The sequence below is a fragment of the Lepidochelys kempii genome, chromosome 7, assembly GCF_965140285.1.
Source record: "Lepidochelys kempii isolate rLepKem1 chromosome 7, rLepKem1.hap1, whole genome shotgun sequence".
Lineage (NCBI taxonomy): Eukaryota > Metazoa > Chordata > Testudines > Cheloniidae > Lepidochelys > Lepidochelys kempii.
This window is the reverse complement of record NC_136386.1, coordinates 104,079,766-104,101,975: the sequence shown is the minus strand read 5'-3', so window position 1 is coordinate 104,101,975 and position 22,210 is coordinate 104,079,766. Positions and strand designations below refer to the sequence as shown.

At 43.4% G+C, this 22,210-nt stretch overlaps 1 protein-coding gene across 17 annotated transcripts in view; it reads right to left on the bottom strand.

The window, feature by feature from the left end:
* The window catches only part of CTBP2 (C-terminal binding protein 2), a 231,215-nt gene that overhangs the window by 104,200 nt on the left and 104,805 nt on the right, over positions 1–22,210 (bottom strand). Inside the window, exon 4 of one of the 17 annotated variants that reach the window (XM_073354089.2) lies at positions 2,371–2,534. The exons of the other annotated variants lie outside the window; for them this stretch is intronic. The gene's annotated coding sequence lies outside the window, so the exon portion shown is untranslated. The remainder of the gene's footprint in view (positions 1–2,370; positions 2,535–22,210) is intronic. 17 annotated transcript variants of the gene reach the window in all.

Genomic DNA, 22,210 nt, shown 5'->3' with positions numbered 1-22,210 from the left:
AGGTCACTTCACAACCTTTACATGAAATTGTAATTAAGAAAAGGTTTTTCCATTTTCGGTGTGTAGGACTCAGCTAGTTGAGCACAAAACTTCTATTTACTCTTAATGATTTCTACATCCAATTCAATCTCAAAATAATCACAAGGTTAAACATTACAAAAAATAAAATAATTGTAAGTGGGCAAGACTTAAAAATATCAGGGAGAGCAGTTAAAACATAAACAAATCTTGCCATACAATGAAATTTTAAAGAACGAGAAAGAGGAAGACATATACTAAAAAAACCCTGTAGTTCTTGGTCTTCAGCAAGATTAGGAAACAAGTGAAATGATTTACATATGGTAATTGCATGTCCTTGCTGGTCTCCAACAGTGTCTTTCAAAATGTAAATTTCCTTGAAAACACGGGGACATTATGATAATCTAGTATGTATGTATGTATGTATGTATTTATTTATTTAAAGGAAATCTACCTAAACACAATGTTTTAAAGGGGGGAAAAACACAAAAACCCTGATGCAAAACATTTAAATGGCTTCTTAATACTGCATATTAAACACCACACAGTCCATGAGCCAGAAAATGAGAGAAAAGCTGGATGTATTTTGTTCTCCTAAGTAACAGGAACGGATGTTTCCAAACAATGAAATCCATGCTGCTTAGCTTTTTTAAATTTTTGCCCATGCTGGGTGCACTGATGTGAAAGGATTGAAGCCAAATGTTGCTGAAAAGTAAACAACTCCACCCAAATTCATGTATGGAAGGACCATGAGAGAATCAAATCTGGAGTTCAGCTCAGTCCTTTGTCTCGTATGTAAGGAATGCCCATCGTTTAGAAGACTTGGCGAAGTCCGATAAAAGAATTTCATTACTCATTACTCTATGCACTATTTTCCTGTAAAGATCTCCTGTGATAATTATCTCATTTCATATCCTGCCGTCCCTACCATCCTGGGATTACCATGACAAGGGATTGCACAGAGAGGGTGTCTGACCTACCTCAGTTTGTAACTATATTTATACATTAAAAGTGAAGAGGAAATAGGAATCTGAAGATGTTCTTGTCTCATGCTCACTGACCAAAAATTATTATAATGTATAACACCATGAGAACAATTTTATGGACAAAGGGCACCTTAGCAACTAAAAGACCTTATACTGTGTCTAGCTGGGATCTTTAAAAAAAAATCTCCACTGCTAATCTACCACCAATGCAACTCATCCAGTAACAGTAAGAGTGAGAGCCCTTGCGCAGATTGGGTACTGGCATTGCTTTACCAAAATCATATCTAGCCCTGATCAGAGCAGGTCTAGATAGCACAGTGATATTAACTCTGGCAGCCACATGAACACCAATGGCATCACCGGTCAAGCTGCAGTGTGCCCCAGTGGCGGATTTCCAAAAACACTTAGACATAAGAACCCATCAACACTTCCTGATCATTCAATTTTTTAAAATAAGAAAAGAAAAACAATTGGTGAGAGCTGTTGTCTCACTGCATTTTTATACCTTCTATAGTGCTTAGAGTGCAGATAGGTGCTTTATAAATACCTAGAGACCAATCATACAGAAGGGGGAGAGAGAGCCAGAATAAGAACAGGAAACAAAGTCCCATGATCACACACGTGTCTCTTGCTCTAGTATGTGGTAGTCACTCTTTGGAGTCAGCTTCTTTGCATATTACCACACTGGAGAAGAACTTGTCATTACCACATAGACTGTGAGGGCACAAGTTCATCAGTCCAGGTCCTTCCTCCCTAAGGAGTTTATGATCATCATAGTGGCAATTCAGATGTTTTTACTGATTATAGTAGCCATTGAGTTGTCATATCTTTTATTGAGGTTTTAAGAGACTCACTTTAATAATACCTTCCTTCCTTTACCTTCATCTATTCCAAAACCTTCCAAGTGCTTTAATGAATTACTTGGTCAAGGTAAACCTAAGGCTCCATCCCAAATTTAGCTAAACCAACACATGTGAAAACTACAACTGCCTTGTCTTACATGAGTTAATTAACATGTTAAAGACATCTTTTTTTCCTACTGTAATCACAAAACCCCTATTATCTAAATTTGATAAGATCTGTTATCTGTTGTGAGGAACTTTTTAATTGTTTATGATTTGCACCTGAAATTCTTGAGCGGAATGATGGAGGTTCCCTAATATGACGGCTAACTATTTCTTACACAAACTGCAGTGGCTTTCGGGTGAGGGAAAAAAATAGATAATGCACTTTAAGCTTGATAATATACTTATTTTGCTGCCATGGAAAGGACAGGTTCTTGCATCAGCTTTTAGGTTCCTGGATACTGAAGGGTACTAGTGCTCTTTGAATAGAGTCAGACCAAGACTACAGGAAAGTGGATTACCAATGTATTCAGTGATTCTGAAGTGCGCATCAGATATCAGGCTTTGTAGAGCTCCTCATTCGCCAAGATACCGATTTCTAAAAGCCTTTTTCCTGGCCCTACCACTGGCCTGCTGGGTGACCTTGGGCTAGTCACTTTTCCTCCCAGTGCATCTGTTCCCCCATCTGTAAAAGGAGGATAATGAGAATGAGCTCCCTTTGCAAGGCACTCTGAGATCTACTGATGAAAAGCACTACATAAGACCTAGGTGTATTTATGATTGTATTTCTTTATTAACATTTTATTGAAACAATGGTACCGAGAGGCGTGGACTGTCCCCCATTAATTTCATTGGAGCCCAGCATTAGCTATTTAACTGCTGATCATTTAGCAGATGTAATGGGGAAGGCATGGGATGAAGCCCACAAGTGCCGAGAATCGGATTTTGCCACAGGGAAGGAAATGAAGAGGGAACTACTAACTAAGACAAGGAGACAGAGAAAGGGGAGAGAAACAGAGAAAACAAAGTGTTAGAATGCATGAGGCATGGGGTAGAAACTCCTGAGAATGTAATGTCTTTGTATGAATTAATGATACCTGCTCAAGTGGAATGTCATGTTCAGTCCTGGTCACCACCCTCTCTTTAAAAGATAATAGCAGAAATGGGACAGGTGGGAAGGGAGTCCAGAGACAGGCAACAACAAAACAGACATGGAAGGACTTCCAGATGGAGTAGTTGAAAAGACTGCTTTTGTAACAATGTCCGTGGGTGGTCTCCTGGTCCTGAATCCAGAACCCCTGAATCTAAAAGTACGAGCTTCTACTATATGAGCTAAAGGACTAGGTCTCTTAGCGCAGAGACAGCAGCAGATAGATGAAACTCAGTTCAGAGTTTAGTCTAGGGACACAAGAGCTGCACTGTGTTAGCATGGGTTATAGAGAAGAGTAAGAGGTGGTATCCTAGGGTGGGCACAATAATGAATGGAATAGAGAAGGTAGATCACATCACTTACCCTCTTGCAATAAGAGAACAAAGGGATACAAGACAAGAAATTTTGAAGTGATATAAAAAGAAATACTTTTTGGGGTGCAGGGGGTTCAGCTCAAAATCAACATGTGGAGCTCACTGCCACATGATACCATGGAGGCCAAGATCTTCAAGAATCAAAAATGGTAGTAGAGATTTATATGGATAATGAGAACCACTATAGTTTTTCCATTAGGTAAGAAGACAAAGTAAACAAAAATGTATAATGGCTATAGATCCTCGTACTCTGGGGAACCTCCATCTGACAGGGATTAGGAAGAAACATCCCCTATTCCATTACTGTCCACTATGTGATCTCTCTCATGCTGTTGGAGACAGGATAACGGATAGGCCGTACAACAGGTCTGATTCGATATGGCAACTCCTATGTTCATACACTCCTGCAAGCTCATGCACGTGTGATTAATTCACTCATTTGAGAACCCCCATTGAATTAAAAAGAACTTCTCACGCATGTGGTGTTCAGGCTTGCAGGATCAGGTCCTGAGGCTGAATTCTAAATTGGGGACATCTATGGCCAGATTCTCCACTCCATTAAACAGAGCAGTCAGATCCTGAGGGATTTTAAAGCTTTACTAATTGGGTGGATTTTCTAAAACACCAAAGGGAGTTAGGGCTCCCAGGTGCTATGGTAATACAAATACATAATAAATGATAATAATTTTCAATGGGAGTTGGGCACCTAACTTCCTTAAGAACTTTTGAAAATCTTACCCATTGAACTGAACACCCTCCATGACCTTTCAGTTGGCTACCTTGTTGACTTGGAGCCTGATCTACAGCCTGACGAAGTCAATGGGGGTCTTTCCATTGACTAAAATGGTCTTTGTCACAAAATGGCCACTACTTTGGTGGCATACCTAACCGTTGGTACATGACTCATGGCACACTAGAATTCTGGCCTGTGAAATACCATCACCCTCAAAAAACTAGACAGACAGAATTCTTGTCTAAGGAAAAACTAAAATTAATTAGACGTAACATTTTTATTACTTAACATAATTTTGTTGTTGCCAAGTGCTCAGTGATTTTTGGTAGTAAGGGCATTCGGTGGGAATGACTAGAAGGCTCCGTGGGAGGTAATGCACCTTTCACATCTAAGTGACTGGTTTGAATTCTGCTCATAATCATAATGATCAAAAGTGACTTCTTCCAATGGCTGTTTGGTGCCCTTTCGGAAATTGCTGGGTTCAGGTTCTAGTTGGCACATGTGCACACCACAAAGGTCACTATCAGAACTGGCACTGTTGTCAACAGTCTGATAATGCTGACTGGATATATGGCAACTCTCAACCCTGCACGTTGTCCCATGAGGCACAGCAGCATTGACTATGTGGAAGACGTATGCATTGACATTCCCTATGGCCTATGCTGTTACTGTTCTGTCTTCAGAGGACTTCGCTCTCCAGTGCTGTCAATCACTACTTCCATTTTCCCTTTAATATTAAAAGGGGCACTGTATAACAGAAAGTGATTGATTGAAGCTGAATCTAGAATAGCTGGGGAAGCTATTTTGTTATGATCAAAGATAAAAGCTGGGGAAAAAAGTGTAGTAAGTCTGTTCCTGCAGTCTGATGGAGAAAGCAAAAATACAGCAGGTTAAAACATCAGTAGTATGTTTCAGTAATAACAGATACTCCCATTTTAACACCTGTTGATTAGAAATAAAGAGCTACTCTCTCTTTAGTGAACTATAGAGGAGAACAGAATACTGTAGGATTCCTTCACACAAGAAATGTAACTGTTTTAAGTAACTTGCTATTATGTAAGTGAGCAAAATGTACCATAACTCGTATCAGCCTGCACATCTGTTGTTAAACTTGCTACATAGTGACGCAGACCACAGCTTAAAATATTATCTCATTAGACTGACCTCACACTTGGTAAAGCAACCCCCATCCTTTCATGTTTTTATACCTGCTCCTGTATTTTCACTCCATGCATCTGATGAGTGGGTTCTAACCCACAAAAGCTTATGCCCAAATAAATTTGTTAGTCTCTAAGGTGCCACAAGGACTCCTCATTATTTTTGCTAACACAGCTACCACTCTGAAACCAATCTTCCCACGCAGGTTCATACACTGCCTCCCCAGGACCTCCAGACTCTGCCAGTGTGGCAGACGCCCAGGGGGAGGGAAAGACCAACATCAGCAACTGCACCCAAATCACCTACATAGCTTACAGAGCACAACCTACTGCTAGGCAATCACAAAGTTCCCTTCTTCAGTATGGTTTCAAAATATCCAACACAAGTAACGGACACATCAATATAACTATGTTGACTGACCAGTGGGCTAATTTTTTTTACTTTTATTTTAATATCAAACAAGTGCAAATTATATGCCTCAAATCTAAAAGCCCCATTCAAAGAGATCTTTGCAACACTGAAAAATGAAATCAGCTTCTATAGCACTTCAGATTTTTTTTGTTTTTATTTTCATTAATTACAAAGACAAACACTAGGAAGTGCTTTTAAGTAAGTAAATCTTCATTCTTTGAACATCTGTATACTCAAAAGCCCTCTTCTTCCCTATGAATTATTCAGTAGAGCATCAGAACTATCCCAGCCAAATTAGAAACCACTGGAAAAGGTGTCTTCATTTTCAGTTTTCTAAACTGAGTTATATGCTTATTTGGCCATCAGAGGGCATTTTATACTAGGGAGTGAGCTGCCTGCACACAGCTTGTGAACAGCACTGCTAAACCTCATCCGCAGTTGCTAAAGAACAGTTGCAGTCTACTTTCATTTAGCAAGTGTCACTTTTCAACCTTTCCGTATGCTGTACGTAGACGAGCAAGCAAGTGCAAGGACAAGAAGAAAATAAGATGAAACAGCCGTGACAAAAACCTGTGGTTAAACAAACACTTATCAGACATACAGCTATTGCTGCTTCCTGGGTTGGGGCTTTTTTCCCTCCCTACCTCCAGATGCAACAAAACCGATCCTTTGTTAATCTCATGAGCAGCAGATTATGTTTTAATTTTTAAATGATTAACTGAGAAAAATTCTAAATTGTGTCATGGCACCATTATCTGTCTCCTGAGCTAGAGGTTAGAGCTTATCTCTGAGAGCTGTACAAAGATAAATTGAACTTCCAAACTGTCAAAAGATAGGACGTGGCCACTTACATTCAGATGGTTCCCTCTTGTTACTAATGTGCACCCAAATGTGGAATCTAAACGTCTTAAAACTACTGCTGGCTAGGAATCCACACACACAACTACCCACTTCCCTTCCCTCCCCTCCCCCCCCCCGCCCCAGTCAGGCCATTTTTCCTCTGTCCACCTAAATATAAATCAAATTAAGGGAAAAAAACAGATATCATTTATTCCAATAATGTATTTGTGTCCATCTCAGACCTTGTCTCCTCTCATGTACTATCAATTCCTCTGCTCAATCACCAACACCAGCCTCAACATTTTGCTTGCCTCCTGCTCTCTTCTGTCACCCCTTATGCACAGAAGGCCCCCCCCCTTACCCCAATTACCCAGGCCATCCTTCTCCTGATTAACATCCAGGTGAAAACTCACTAGTACAATATCCACAAGCAGTGAGTTCATAATGAGAAGTATAAAAATAGTAAGATTAACACCGCTCTAAAGCGTCTAAATTATTCTCTTCTGTGAGTAGCCAGTGTGTCCTACCTTTGTGGTATCTGCCTTTTAGGCTGTAAGCTCTTCATCTTTATCTTTGTGTCTTTTGATGTCCCAAGCACCATGTCATTCCAAAATAAAAGACAGAATAAGACAGACAAATAGATACACATGCAACAAAAGACACACCTGCATGGTATCATATTTAGTACCATATTACATACTCCTTCATATTATATGGTATTTTACATACACATTCACACATATAGAATGTGAGCCCATGCTGTAAAATTCTAGTCTGGATTTCAAGCCCCAAGAAGTATAGCAAGTGTTTAGATTCCGGGGTTTGGTCCAGCCCTCACAAAGATTGTGGCCCTTTGTAAAAATCCAATCCGAAACTTGACTCTGAATCAGTATCAAGTTGATAGGGTTCAGGTTTGATGTTTCAGCTTTGGCCTTGGACTATCTCAGACACACACATCCTGGGCTGTAACTGGCAGCACCAAGTTAAAGGTCTGCCATAAGTTACTAGTTCTACGTTACCTGTTAAAGTTCTCATACATAAATTCTCAAATTGGGGATTGAGTTGCATAAAATATGGTTTAAGTCAATGGTCTGGGCTTTTTCCAACCTCTCCCATTCCCCTCCCTTCCCCCCACAATTCCCCCAGTAGATTTTCTCAGAAGCTATTTTGCATTCATAGATCAAAAATTTACTTTATTTTTTAAAATACTATAAGTCATCAATCTAAAATATGGACCAATTAATATTCCTTTGGTAATCTTATTTTTCACTGAAGCAGTGAGGGAGTGCCCCAAAATATAGTTACACATTATTTGTCTTACAGTAGCACCTGGAGACTGCATTCAAGACTGGGACCCCATTGTGCTAGACTTTTACAGACACACAGACTAGGTCTACACTACCACTTATGTCGATATAACTTATGTTGCTCCGGGGTGTGAATAAGCCACGCCCCCTGAGAGACATAATCAAGGGTTCTCAAACCGGGGGTCATAATTATTACGTGGGGATTGCGAGCTGTCAGCCTCCGCCCCCAAACCCCGCTTCACTTCCAGGATTTAATAGTGTTAAATATTAAAAAAAAAAAAACGTTTTTAATTTATAAAGGGTGGGGGGAGGGGGGTGCACTCAGAAGCTTGCTCTGTGAAAGTGGTCACCAGTACAAAAGTTTGAGAACCACTGAGTTACACCAACCTAAATACTGGTGTGGACAGCCCTATGCTGCTGTTCATTGGGGGTGGATTAATTAAATTGACGGGAGAGCTCTTGCCTGTCAATTTAGAGCAGCTACAGCAAGAGACAATTCCTACCCCAAAGAGCTTGCAATCTGAATTGGCAAGACAGATATAGGGTGAGAGAAAAAGGAATCAGATTTCAGAGTAGCAGCTCAGCTGTAGCTCGCGAAAGCTTATGCTCAAATAAATTTGTTAGTCTCTAAGGTGTCACAAGTACTCCTTTTCTTTTTGAGAAAAAGGAATATGATCTCTATTTTACGGGGGGGGGGGGGAACTGAGGCATAAAGAGATCAATGATTCGCTCAAAGTCACACACAAAGTCTGGGGCAGAATCAAGAACTGATCCCAGATCTGCCAAGTCTTAGTCTAGTAAAGCAGTCAAACTTCGTCTCTGTGTAAAGTCTCTGATTTGATACAGGACACAGAGGCAGCTAACAGACGCACACAGGCGGTTCCAGTGCACAGGCCTTCCTCAGAGATCACTCTGCACATACCGCACCTGCATCCATTCCTGCTGTTGTGGTGATGTGGTCCACTACCAGGTTTCTTAAAGGCATCATCCATTACACTCTGCACATAGACAAAGCATTGTATGTGTGGTCTCTTGGAGCCAATACATCACATACCTGAGACAATTCTCTGAGTGCTAGATGTCACAGATATTCATCCATGTTTTTAATACAGTGATGCCCTTCTGCATCAATTGGTTGGGGAAAGAAGAGAATGTTACAAGAGTCTTCCCGCTGCCAAGAAAAGCATCTTTCAGGACAAGTGGCTTTTAGGGCTCTAAGGTCGAAAAAGTCCTTTTCAGCCTTGAGCATCACCCTTTATTCACAATTTCTAATGCTTTTGTTAATTAAAACCAGACAATTAATCATTAGGGGAAAATCAGAATGGCTCCAGGAACTGGTAGAGACACACAAAGTCTCCTTGTCATCTTTTCATATCTGGCTCAGTTTCATAGTGACCAAGCACTATTGCCAGCTCATAGCTGTTTAATGGCTCATGTGGAATGAGTTGGTGGTCTGAGTCCAGTTCCTTAGGAGACAAATACCCATGTCACAAAAAACATCATAGAACTGGTAGTAAGCAGCGCCCTAATTAGCATAGCCTTAGTAGAGAAGCCATGGAACAAACTGGGAGTGGGCACGGAGAGCTCTCTTACTCCTAGTGAAGGTTCCTCCTGCTCAGGCTGAGGGATATTGGTGGGGGAAACCTGAAGTGCAGCTCATCATGCTGTACTTGCATTGTGGAGAAACAGAAGTATCCAGGGGCCATCGATCCAGCACCTTTCACAAGCACTGAATTCACTTAAAGAGCAAAATGTCACTAAATCTGGCTCCTTACTGTCACATACTGGCCTGGGCCCGCAGTCTTTTCTTAGGCAAACCTCCCAGAGACTGCACTGGGAGTTCGGCTTGCACTGGGAATACAGGATCTGACCCTTAAGATTAATCAGAATCAGCAGGCATGTCTACCTTTAGGAAATCTTTTGAGTTATAATGTTTGGCTCCTATCTTAGTGGTTATATTCACTAACCAGTCTTACATAAAAAAGTCCTCATCTGCATTGATTTATTTAGCAACATGAAATAAAATGGCCTGAAGCTATTCATGTTGTTTAACATACTTTTTTTTATGTAGATGATGCCATGCATAAAGGAAAATTCAAAGGGGGAAACTGTGTTTTGTTTGTAACACTGATTACTATCATTGAAGAAAATATGTTCTAACAAATCTCTGAAGGGGGAAACACGTGTAATATCCTTAATAGCTAAGCTAATTCATCTTTTGCTAGCCAACTGATAGTGAAATCTGAAATGGTAAATTAACTGCATTTCTCGTTCCAAGTTCTGCAGCACTGCAACCTTCTTTCACTTTCAGTGAGCCATTCTCCTCTTCATTTTCAGATCCATGCCAGTTTTAGCTAAAGTTGCCAGATGTCTGATTATTGACCGGAACACACAGTCGAAAAGGTATCCTGGCAGCTCCGGTCAGCAACCATTAAAAGTCCGTTTGGTGGCGCAGCCTGGCTAATGCAGGCTCCCTGCCTGCCCTGGTTCTGTGTGGTTCCCGGAAGTGGCGGCATGTCCAGCTTCTTGACGCAGGGACAGCCACGGGGGCTCCGTGCGCTGTTCCCGCCCCAAGTGCTGGCTCTGCAGTACCCATTGGCTGGCAACCACAGCCAATGGGAGCTGCGGGGGCAGCACCTCTGGGTGCGAGCAGCACGCAGAGCCCCCTGACCCCTCTGCCTAGGAGCCAGACATGTCTGCCGCTTCCAGGAGCCACCTGAGGTAAGTGCCACCCAGCTGGAGCCCACATGAGTCACCAGTTCCCGCACCCCTCACCCCATGCCCCATGTCGGAACCCCAACCCCCTGCTCCAGCCCTGATCCCCCTCCTGCACCCCAAACTCCTCATCTCTGGCCCCACACCAGAGCCCACATCCCCAGCGAGAGCCTGCACCCCTCCCGCACCCCAATCCCCTGCCCCAGGCCTGGGTCCCCTCTTGCACCCTAACTCCCTCCCGGAGCCTGCACCTCATCCCCCCTTCCAATCCCCTGCCCCAGCCCATAGCCCCCTTCCACACCCCAAACCCCTCATCCCTGGCCCCACCCCAGAGCTTGTACCCCCAGCCGAAGCCCGCACCCTCTCCCACACCCCAACCTCCTGCCCCAGGCCAGGGCCCCCTCCTACACCCTGAATCCCTCATTTATGGCCCCACCCCAGACCCTGCACCCCCTGCCCCAGTCTGGTGAAAGTGGGTGAGGGTGGGGGAAAGCAAGCAATGTAGGGAAGGGGGGGGATGGAGTTAGCGGGGGCGGGGAAAGGGTGTTTGGTTTTGTACGATTAGAAACTTGGCAACCCTAGTTTTACTATGCAAAAGAATGCAAGGTCAAGCTGTCATTTAAGTATATAGTACAGTGCAAATCCTGTCCTTCCTCCTTATAGGAAAAAAAGGATAATTTCTCAGCCAAAAAAACAAAACAAAACAAAAAACGCTCTTTGTTTGAAAAATTTCAACCAGCCCTAATTCTGATTTTTTTTTTTTTTTTACACATTAATGTGGGGGTTTTAAAAGCACCCTGAGTCAGCCAAACTCTGCTTCCACTGAAGCCATGGGAGTTTTTTTGATGGACTTAAGGCCATAAAAACAAAGAAAGTAGAGACTTGGTGATCTCACAGGTGAGCAACACTGAGCCCCCCAAATAAAACCAGCCATAAGAGCAATCAGGTGCTAGTCCAATATCACTATATGGTTCTGTCACTGCACCCAGTCCTGAGTTTTAGAAACCCTGCTGACCCAGTCTTGAGCAAAGACCAACAATTATGCCAGCTGTATGGTGGCGAAGGCCAAAAGACTTCAACCCTGCAAGATGCTGGGCAGTCTGGCTCAGATCAAACAAAGCCCATGAGCATGTACTTAACTTTAAATAAATGAATAGTCTCATTGAAGCCACATGTTTAAGTGCTTTACTGGTTCAGGGTTATATTTCTGTGCCTCTGTACTGCAACACAACATGTAGTATGCAGAATCACCCACTACCAAGAGAGCTTCTGCTCATCAGCTTACTAGTAACTATAACCTATCCTTCCTTTTGGGTTTCACATCTGATGCTTTCACAATATCATTTGTATGGTTTAATATCCATATGAGCAGAAGGAGAGACAAAGAGCACTGCGAGTAGGGAGAGAAGTTTAAATAATAGTAATAAATAAGAGAAAGTAACTCTCACACCACTTATCTTTAGCAGCAAGTCAGAGTATCCTCTGGACCTTGTACAGGTTTTGCATAATCAACAGATCTTTGCTATGAGCCTTTCCAGTCTGCTGTATCAAGGCTATTTTGGGATTCAACAACACACAGATTATTGACCTAAAACTATAATGGCTCATCTGGAGCCATAATGGTCCATTGTGTGTCAAGACCTACTTGGGACTCAATACATAGACTATTGAAGCAATGAACTGTGATGGCTCCCACAGAGTTGTGACGTTTATTGTGGCAACACCTACTTGTGGCCCCTTTGGTGCACAGATCAGTGACACAATACACACTAATGGCTGCTACTTGGGGATGCATTATTCCACAGATCACTGATGCCATAGACCGTATTGGCTCCAATCTTCTATGCTAATACAGCTAACAGGCAGACACACAAAATCCACATACTGAACACATTCCTGAGAAATTCTGGATAGAATGTGCACACTTGGATGGACTAAAAATGACATGAAAATATCTTTCGAGACAACACAAACTGGACAGCCCCAAATTTTCAGAAAATTCCAAGCTACCAAAAATTGGGATTTATAATGAAAGTCCTGCTGGAACCAACATTTTAGCTAATGCTGCCAAAGGCCTGTTACAATTTAATGAAGACATCAGGAGTAAACAGTCACCGTGGTAAACTAAGGCTCAATTCCCGTACTCAGAACTGCATGGAAACTAGGCCTAAAACTCAGAGCCTAAATATCCAGTAAAAGTATTTTCAAAGTTTATTTTTCTTTTTAAGTTTCATGAGAGCAAAAAGACGAAAAAAGAAATACAAAAGTACACAAAAATCTATTTTTCCCACTGAAAAAATCTTAGAAAATAACAATAATCCAAACAGACTGGCAATTAAATGTGATAAAATAAGTTTCTCCCTCCTTGACTGAGACCTCAACATGCCAACAAAAAAAAAATCCAAAACACACCGAACCTCTTTTTAACAAACAAAAACAAAACAAAACACTGAACAGATTTTCTTAACTTAGTTAAAAACTACAGAAAATAGTGTTTGCCCACTGGAAACCTGCACCTGGTCTTCCCAATAGTAGCATGTCTTCTTCAGTCTTTACCTTGCGCTCTTTTGAACCTTGACATTTAACATTCAGAACTGTAATTAAAAGGTAACTGCATTCTTCTCATGTTTAACACTTTCAGTTCCCTCCTTCCTCCCTCCCCCCACATATGCCCTCGGGGTATCTCTCTCCTTGGGTCCTGACATCTCCCATATATTTAATGCAATCAAGGTTACAGCAGCGCTGACAGCCTAGCTACTTACTCTTTGGCTTCCTGCTGCTATTTCTAGGATCCCGTCTGGCTCCCTGCTGCTTGCATATTTCTCTCTGTGGAAGGTGGACTCTGTTCCTTTCTCTTACAAAGATGCTTAGTATTGGCCTCTTTTTTTCTTCTTCTTCTTTTTTTTTTGAAGAGATCTGGGGTGCAAGTCTGAACTGCACCTCTCTTCCCCTCTTCTCCACCTAAGATCAAAATGACACGAGACACTGAGCGGGTCTCTTCTGTAAGGTGCAGGGCAGTCTTTACGGCCTGTGCACAGGGTGACCACATCTCAATTTTCTACAACCAGCTCCTTTTTACGGAACATGTTCTGGCTGGATCCGTGGAAACCTGGCTTCCACAGAGCTCCAGGATATACAGGCACCCAAGAAAGTGCACTGACACCATGCTTTCTGCCTGTGGAATTGCTTCTCCAGTCTTTTCATGTACAAGAACATACTCTAATGGCGGGAGGGATGTTGAGATGGGCTCCCATCCTGCAAATGGGGTCCACACCGGCACAGGGGTCTGCACTAGCTGTTCCAGTTAGAGGATCTGGGTTGTATTTTGTAGACATAGCTATTTAACTGGTGCATTCTACCTCCATATTCTAGATCTGAAGGGCCTAAATTCTTGATAAAATTGATCCAATTTCTTGGGAATTGCCAATGCTGTGTATACTGTCACTCTGCTGCGTGGGCTCCTACTGATATTTGTCTGGTACTGCTAGCCAGTATCACCTTCATCCCAAACATCAGAAGTCAAGAAACCCTTGGTGTGAGTTATTTATTTATTTATTGCTCTAGCTTCTTGCTGGCTCCCACTGCTGGCATACTCCAGGGCACTGCACTTATACTGAGCATCTCCATGCAAGGTCCCGCCTGGCTTTCTCCATAAGACCTAATTTTTCCTGGCAGAAATTTCATGGCCATTTTCATAGGAAGAGAATCCTACTCCATTTCCCTCTCACCAGCCAAGTGCCAAACTTTGAGCGCTACTTTCCCATTTTTGCTTAGGTCTGTGACCTGGCATGACCATAGGTGCTGGAACTAGGGGTGCTGCCATACCCCTCTGGCTTGAAGTGATTTCCATCATGTTACAGTTTGGTTCAATGGCTCTCAGCACCCCCACTATACAAATTGTTCCAGCACCCCTGAGCATGTCTCTCTCCACTTTCAGCCTTGACACTGAGGCTACATCTATACTACAGTGGTAAGTCAACCTACACTACACTGCTCCAGCTACATGAATAACATAGCTAGAGTCAATGTACCTTAAGTCAAGTTACCGTGGGGGGGTCAACGGGAGAAAATCTCCCGTCGACTTACCTTACTCTTCTTGTCGGGGTAGAGTACAAGGGTTGACTGGAGAGCAATCTGCAGTTGATTTGGCTGGTCTTTACTAGACCCACTAAATCGACTGCCGGTGGATCGATCTCAGAGCATCGATCCGAGCTGTAGTGTAAACCTGCCCTGAAATTGAGAAGAGGACTAAAACTCACTTCGTCATTAAAAGCAGATTGCTCTACAATGGCAACCTCTTCCAACTACATCAGAGGAGGTACTGAATTCAGCTCACTCATATCTGCTTTGGAGTAAGTCCTGAACGTGTTTTATAGTTGCTAATTGCAAAAGAAGTGAAATAGAGTAAGAAAACAAACAGTTGGTTAGATTAGCTGATGACATATCCATAATTGTATACTGAGAGACACTATAGCTGGGTTTAAGGCTACTTAGAAACACTAATGTTTCTATATGGCTTTAAACCATGCAATCAGCAGCTCTACCAGGTAAGTATAAAAATAATTCCTTTGTCATCTTGAAACTACCCAGGGTGAACCTTCAAAAGCTCCGCAACAAACAAGCCAGTTGAACTCCTGTCTTCAGTATAACAGCAGCCTCACATCAGACTAGAAAAATCAATATCCTTCACCCAACTTATCAAAATTACTGAGGACATTTATATAGTATAATTAAATAGGAGATACAAATACAAAAAGCATTTACATGGCACTGCACAGAGATTGCATTTCCTCTGGAACAGAGGACACTTTGACAAAAAGGAGGAAAAATGCTATATATCAACCAAAGAAGCTGGGGGGAGGGGGTCTGGGAGAGGTCTCTGCTCTCACACATAAAGCATTTGCCATGAGCAATAAGTAAAAATGGTTCCAAATTATACATTAATTAAAACACACACTTAAAGGTTCAGAGAGGCAATTTTCTTCATTTCAGCTTATTCAACAAGTCCAGTTCAATAACTAGTTTATTGAAAGTTAAGAAACCAATTGGGAGTTGACTAAGTAGGAAAACTTGTTTTTCTCGTCCAATCTATGAATAAAAACTAGGTATGAGAGTAAGAGATCTACTACTTCTAAAATCTCGAAGGCCATGGTGACCAGAAACAATCAGTTCAATGACTAACTAAAGTTAATACTTCCTTTGTTTAATAAGTCAGGTAGTTCTAAATGCAAAACATGTTTTGATAAGCTTTGTAACAACCTTTTTTTTGGGTATGGATTCGGCACCTTTAAGGCAGTTATATTTTTTTAATAAAAATAATTTAAAAAATTAAAATGCTCTTTTGGTGCTTTTTGACTAGAATTTAAATGTCCATCCAAACAGAGTGTGACACAAATCATAAGTAAAAAATTAACTATCATCTAGTAAATCATCATTCACCATGTTCTAATGTACTAAAATAAAATGTAAAAATTAAGAATCTGAAGAAATGTAAATTAAGCTATACCACCATTTAAATACATGCATATAGATATAGTATATCCCTCTGGTTAGCAAACAGAAGCACCAAACTTAGTGTAAGGCTCTATTTAATTGCAAATCAATACGTTTGAATCATTACCAACCAGAGAGAATCAAATTTCTTTAAGAAAATAAATAAAAAGTACAAATACAAAACATGATCAAAATCAATTATTTAAATCAAGGTTTCCTGCTTGCTGATTTAAATCATGATGAACATCAGTGACTTAAATGTCTTTGATTTAAATCAGGGGTCAGCAACCTATGGCACTTGGGGCAAAGACGGCACGCGAGCCGATTTTTAATGGCACGCTGCTGCCTGCCGGGTCCCAGCTGCCAGCCCTGCTCAGCCCGCTGCCGAACCCAGGCCGGGACCCCTGCAGGCAGCGCGTGCCATTAAAAATCCTACCTGCCCCAGCCCACTATTCTCCGCCCGCCCCGCCCCCCCACAGGGGCAGGGTGAAGAAGCTTGGTCCTGCCAGCTGCTGCTGCAGAGCAGGCAAGCTCCCCCCTGCCGCCTCTTCCCCCAGCATGCTGAGTTTCTGCCCCTCCGCCTCTCCTTCCCTGCCGCTGATCAGCTGATGGCCCTTGCGAGAGAGGGGGAGAAGCTGAGCCGCAGCAGCTTGCTGCTCCAGGGAGGAGGCAGAGAAGAGGTAGGGAGGAGGCCGTGGGGTGGAATCAGGGCATATCCCCTCCAGCCCCCTGCCATGAGCTGCTCTGGGCAGGGGGCTGGGACCACCCCCACAACCCTAGCCCACACCCCCAGCCCTCTACCCTGACCCCTGAACCCCCCCGCCCCCAGCCCTGACTCCTGCACCCTCCTCACACACCTCCAGCCCCCTGGCCTGACTCCTGCACCCCCCTCACATGCCCCCAGCCCTCTGCCCTGATTCCGGCACCCCCCACACACCCCAGCCTCCTGCCCTGACCCCTGCACCCCCACACGACCCCTGCCTTGACTCCAGCACCTCTCACACATACCCAGCCCCCCCACATCCCATGCCCTGACTCCTGCACCCTCCACACACACCCTCAGCCCCCTGCCCTGACTCCTGCACCCCCCACACATACCCAGCCTCCCCACACCCCATGCCCTGACTTTTGCACCCCCCTCCACATTCTCACCCCCACCCTAAGCACCAAACGGGAGCTCCTGCACACCCTCCCCCCAACATTCCTACCTGCACCCCTCAACCAAATGGGAGCTGCCCAGGTAAGCACTCCACACCCAATCCTCCTGCCCCAACCCTAAGCCCCCTCCCTCATTCTAGCTCCTGGCCAGACCCTACACCCCAACCCCCAGCCTGCTCCTTCACCCCCAGCCCTGTGCTCAGTGCAGAGAGAGAGGAAGAGAATGGGCTAGAACCAGGGAGAAGGTAGGTATCCACTCTATGTGGGCAGGGCCGGGATCCCAGACTGGTAGCAAGCTGAGCGGGGCCAGCAGCCAGGACCCTGGCTGGCAGGAGCCGGTGAACAGAACCCCAGACTGACAGCGGGCTGAGCCGTTCAGCCCACTGCCAGTCTGGGGTCCCGGCCACCAGCCCTGTTCAGACTGCTGCCAGCCTAGGTGACCGGAATCCCAGGCTGGCGGCTGGCTGAGCTGGCCAGTGGCATAAGATCAGCATTTTAATTTAATTTTAAATGAAGCTTCTTAAACATTTTGAAACCCTTGTTTACTGTACATACGACAAAAGTTTAGTTCTATACTATATAGACTTATAGAGAGAGACCTTCTAAAAAATGTTAAAATGTATTACTGGCACGCGAAACCTTAAATTAAAGTGAATAAATGAAGACTCGGCACACCACTTCTGAAAGGTTGCCGACTCCTGATTTAAATCAATCCACCCTGGCTAGAGCTGTTGTAAAAGCTGCTTCTTTCTTCACCTTCCATCCTGGCAGTTTAAATCAGCTGGGATGCTGTTGCTGGTACTCCCCAGATTTGAATGTCTGGTGTCTAGAGGCAGGTGTGTCAGCAGAAGGCCCCTCCAACTGCAGGTCCAGCCTTCAGAACAGGCTGTAAAAACTATTTATTCAAACTTTGTCTGAAGAGGTGGTTGAGCAGAACCAAGTTTCTGTGGTGATTCAGGCAGGACTTTGACTGCTGTGCCATCCAAGATATGAATGTCTGGAATTTTATATCTTTTGGGCCTGCATCTAAGAGGTGACAGTAATACACTGAAAACTAAAAAGCAAGTGCTCCCCATCTCCAAGACAGTCAAGGCAGTACAGGAAACTCCCCACAAGGGGCAGAATGCACTAGAGGCTATTGCAGACCTCCTACTCCCTGCCAGCCCAGACATATATTTCATCTGATTTTGTAACTAGCAAAGCAGGGGTATGCAACCAATTCAGGGCAGGAGGCTTTCCAACCCCCATGCTCACTGGATGAGACTACGTGCTGCCTCTCTCACAGCACAAGGGGAGGTGGCAAAGGTTGCTTTAAGTTACCTTTTCACCTTCCCAACTCTGGGCTGCTCCAGAGTCTGGAACAGTCCCCATAACTTAGGCAGCCTGTGGAACTGTTCTAAGGTATGGCAGCTTGTTCTGTATTGTCAGTAGCAGAACCAGGTCCCAACCCGTGCCCTGTATGTCCCCTCCGACTGTTCTTCACCATGTCTGCACTGAAGAAATTCTCTCCCAGGCCAGGGAGTGGGCCACAGTAGCAGCCCACTGCTATATAGGGGCATAACAAATCTCACCCACTGAGTTTACAATATACTTCTTGGGGAGATGGAGGTAGGCAGCTAAAGACTTTTTGACGCTTTTGTATAGCTGTTCTATCTTGATTTGTTAATGGGAATCACATCTGAATCTATTTTAAGACATCCTTTATTAAAATGCATGCTCCTCATTTTCTCTAAATGTGAAACTATGAAGAGGTAACATTGATGTAACACAGATTTTGTTGTTCTTTAAGATTTTGCATCCATCACTATTATAAGTTGAACAGAAATGTCAAGAGACAGAAAGACAACATTTCTTTTACTTGTACTTCTGGTCTCCCCCAGTCTGGACCTACCACTCCAGGCAGAATCAGAGCTTGTGGAAAATAGAAAGAAGCAAACATCATCCAGTCATCACACAGTGAGGGTAGTAAAATAGGAAAGGCAAGATAGCAGTAACTGTGAGTGTGAGAATCTCTCTCAAACTAGATTTAGCCTAAGAGTAAAAAGATGCTGTAGAGTCAATTCCATTAGCTTTAAACTAAAATATAACCCTTCCCATATGGAATAATTTGATATATTGTTTCATTAATGTACGTCTTCATCCTGAAATGCACTGAGAGCAGACTGAAGGATTTGCTGCCCAAGATCTGTATCCAAGTACAATAGCAGCTCAAGTTTCATAAAGCTTAGAAAAAAGTACATAGTGACGATCAGGTAGCAGTTTGCAGGTTTCTTCCAAAAAGGGATGAAGAAACGTCACCCAATGCTACACACCGAACAGCATGAGCCCCAAAATCTCAAAAGGAGGTTCATGGATAGCTGATCAATCTGCTCGGAACATTGAAAAAATTGATCCATCTGGTCAAGAACTTGGCAAATAACATAGCCCTTTCAAGAGACTGTCAAACAACATGAGAAAGGCATCACACTTCCTCCATCAAATTGAACGGTCTAGATAGAAACTAAGGTCCAGCCCATCCCCTGAGAATGAAGCTTATTACTGAAAGGGGGGAAAGGAATGGTCTGTTGCAGATGGAGGTCAGTGTTATAAACTGGGCTCAGTTTAGAGCTGGCCTGAAAAAAAATCTTATTCAGAGAGTTAAAATAATATCAAAGGATCTCTTAACAGCTTTACCTTCCCACTGAAATGAAAGTAATGAAAAAAGAGATCCTTATGGTCAGAAAGTAGAGACAGGCTTCTAGGAATCTAGGAGGCAAGCACAATCTGTGAATTTTGCCAAAGGAGCAAGTGGTAAAACGGCCCTGGTAAAGGACAAAACCATTTAATGGCTGAGAGCCTAAGATGATACGATTAGCCTAAGATTACAGAAAAATTTCTGCACAAGGGATTCTGGATGTGCCAGAGGGGTCAGGAGGTAGTTTTAACACCAGCACTGTTCCTTTAGGACATGCAGCACGCCTTCACCGAGACGCAGACTTTCACTTTGGGCAAACAGTTTGGTATCACCTTGGGGACCTCAGCAAAGTAGTTTTTGATGCTGCCAGTTTGCTCTATATCCTATGTCAAGCCACAAAGCCTGCAAACAAGTCCAAAGTAGAGGGAGGAAAACTCCCTCCCTGGGTCCCATACAAGCAACTGGCACCCGTTTTCCCTGCTCAAGCACCTTCCCTGAAAGGCAAGTTACTCTCACACTTCATGTGCTCCCCTTTCTGGATTGACAGCACATAGTGGATTCTGGATAATGCAGTCAGCAAGAGGCAGGGAAGGAACTTCCTGTAGCAGAGCTTGTGAATTGTCTGGGACACTCTTGATTCCCTTAATACCACAGGTATTTCCCAGACCTGCATGTCCTTGGGTCCAAAGCAACTTAAAAGGAAGCAGGAATAGTTAGCAAACTTTAACATTAATTCCTCCCACATTCGCTTTCCAGTCTGCTTCCATATTCCTACCCAAGATCATTGAAGGGGCAGAAATGCAGATGTTGCATAGAAGGTTGGGTGGCAAGGGAGGCATAAAGATGATCCCAAAAGGGAGATGGACTGGCATCAGTGCTAAATCCACTTTGTCGAACTTTCTGGTGTGTCTGCTGCAGATCGAGCAGCAAAGCGGGAGCTCAGGTGAGCTGCCAGGTGCAAAAGCAGGTGCCCTGCTGTGTCCCTAAGCTTGGTAAGCACTGAGGAAACCCTGCGGTGTTAAGGGAATCCGCTCAAGTGTTGCACTCCATTTCAAATTTTTCTGAAAATCAAAGTAAAAGGACGAGTCCTTTGACAGTGTTCAACCCCTGCAAACAGGGATAAGAGCTAGGGATCAACTGCTAGGTTAGTGGGATCCTCAGCCCTCCAGAAAGAGTTTCTATGAAGACCAAACTGGAGAGTGAGGGAGAAAATTGCCAGGGAAAAATATAAAGGGAAACTCATTTCCCAGAGGGAAAGGATCCCTTGCCAAAAAGCTCTCTCACAGTGAGCTTCAGAGGAAACATCTGCTCTCCTTCGTGGAGGCTGAAAGACAGGGGAGGGAGTGCTTGGCTCAGCCAAAAAGTTTTTAAAAAATGTTTAAACCTTTTTTAAAGGAACTCTGACCACCAAATTCTGATACATCTGTCCAAAGCAGTGGATTCGTCAGGGGAAAAAGTGTGCATGTGTACGTGGGACCCAGGGGGAGTCCCCTATACTGGAAAGTCAACGCAAGAAGGATTCAAATGTTTTTAAAGACCAGAGCCTACGAAAATGGCAGCAATGCTACTTGATGAGGTCAGTGACTAGAGTGGCCTAATGGTACTTGTAAGAGAAAACATCTGTTGGTGTTAAAAGGTCAGCAGGAAATGAATGTTATTTACTTTGTCCTTACTGGTTAGGCCAATACTCCTCGAAAGTGAACCACACATGGCTTAACTTAGTGTTAATGAAACTACAAAAATCTTTCAATTGTCTTCTGATTGGCTGCCTACCTCAAATAAGACGCCTTACTGGGATATTTCTGTACACTAACTTTCAGCCACAGAAGCTTGCATGAGCTCCTAACTTAGTAACTAAGACTTTGTTCCTTCATTCGCAGGGCAGCAGCGAGTCTAAATGGTTCTGAATATGCAACATCTTTCTGAGTTTTGTTTTACAGTGACAGGCATCCAGCCTCGTGCAGTTTCGCTATCCAGTACACTATAAACCTGTGCACTGTCTCTTGTCATGCATCCCAGGATGGTGGCATTCAAGAGAGGTGGGGGGAAGCCATCTCAAAAACAAAAAGTTAAAATAGATCTAGCAACTTAAAAGCAAAACAAGAAGTTTCTTCTGGGAAAAAAAAACAACAGGAAGTGCTAGGTACATAACAGCTTAAAATAGTGCCTACTTCATGTGTTGACAAAACTGCAGCCTCAGGGGACCATGCCTTTCTTGCACATAGCCCCACTTACCTTTAATAGTCTTCAGCAAATTATCTACATTCTCATGAAAGCCCTCAAGAAACATGTTGGCACTGCTTTATGTTACCATTCTGACAGAACTAACAACAGTGGAAGGTACATGG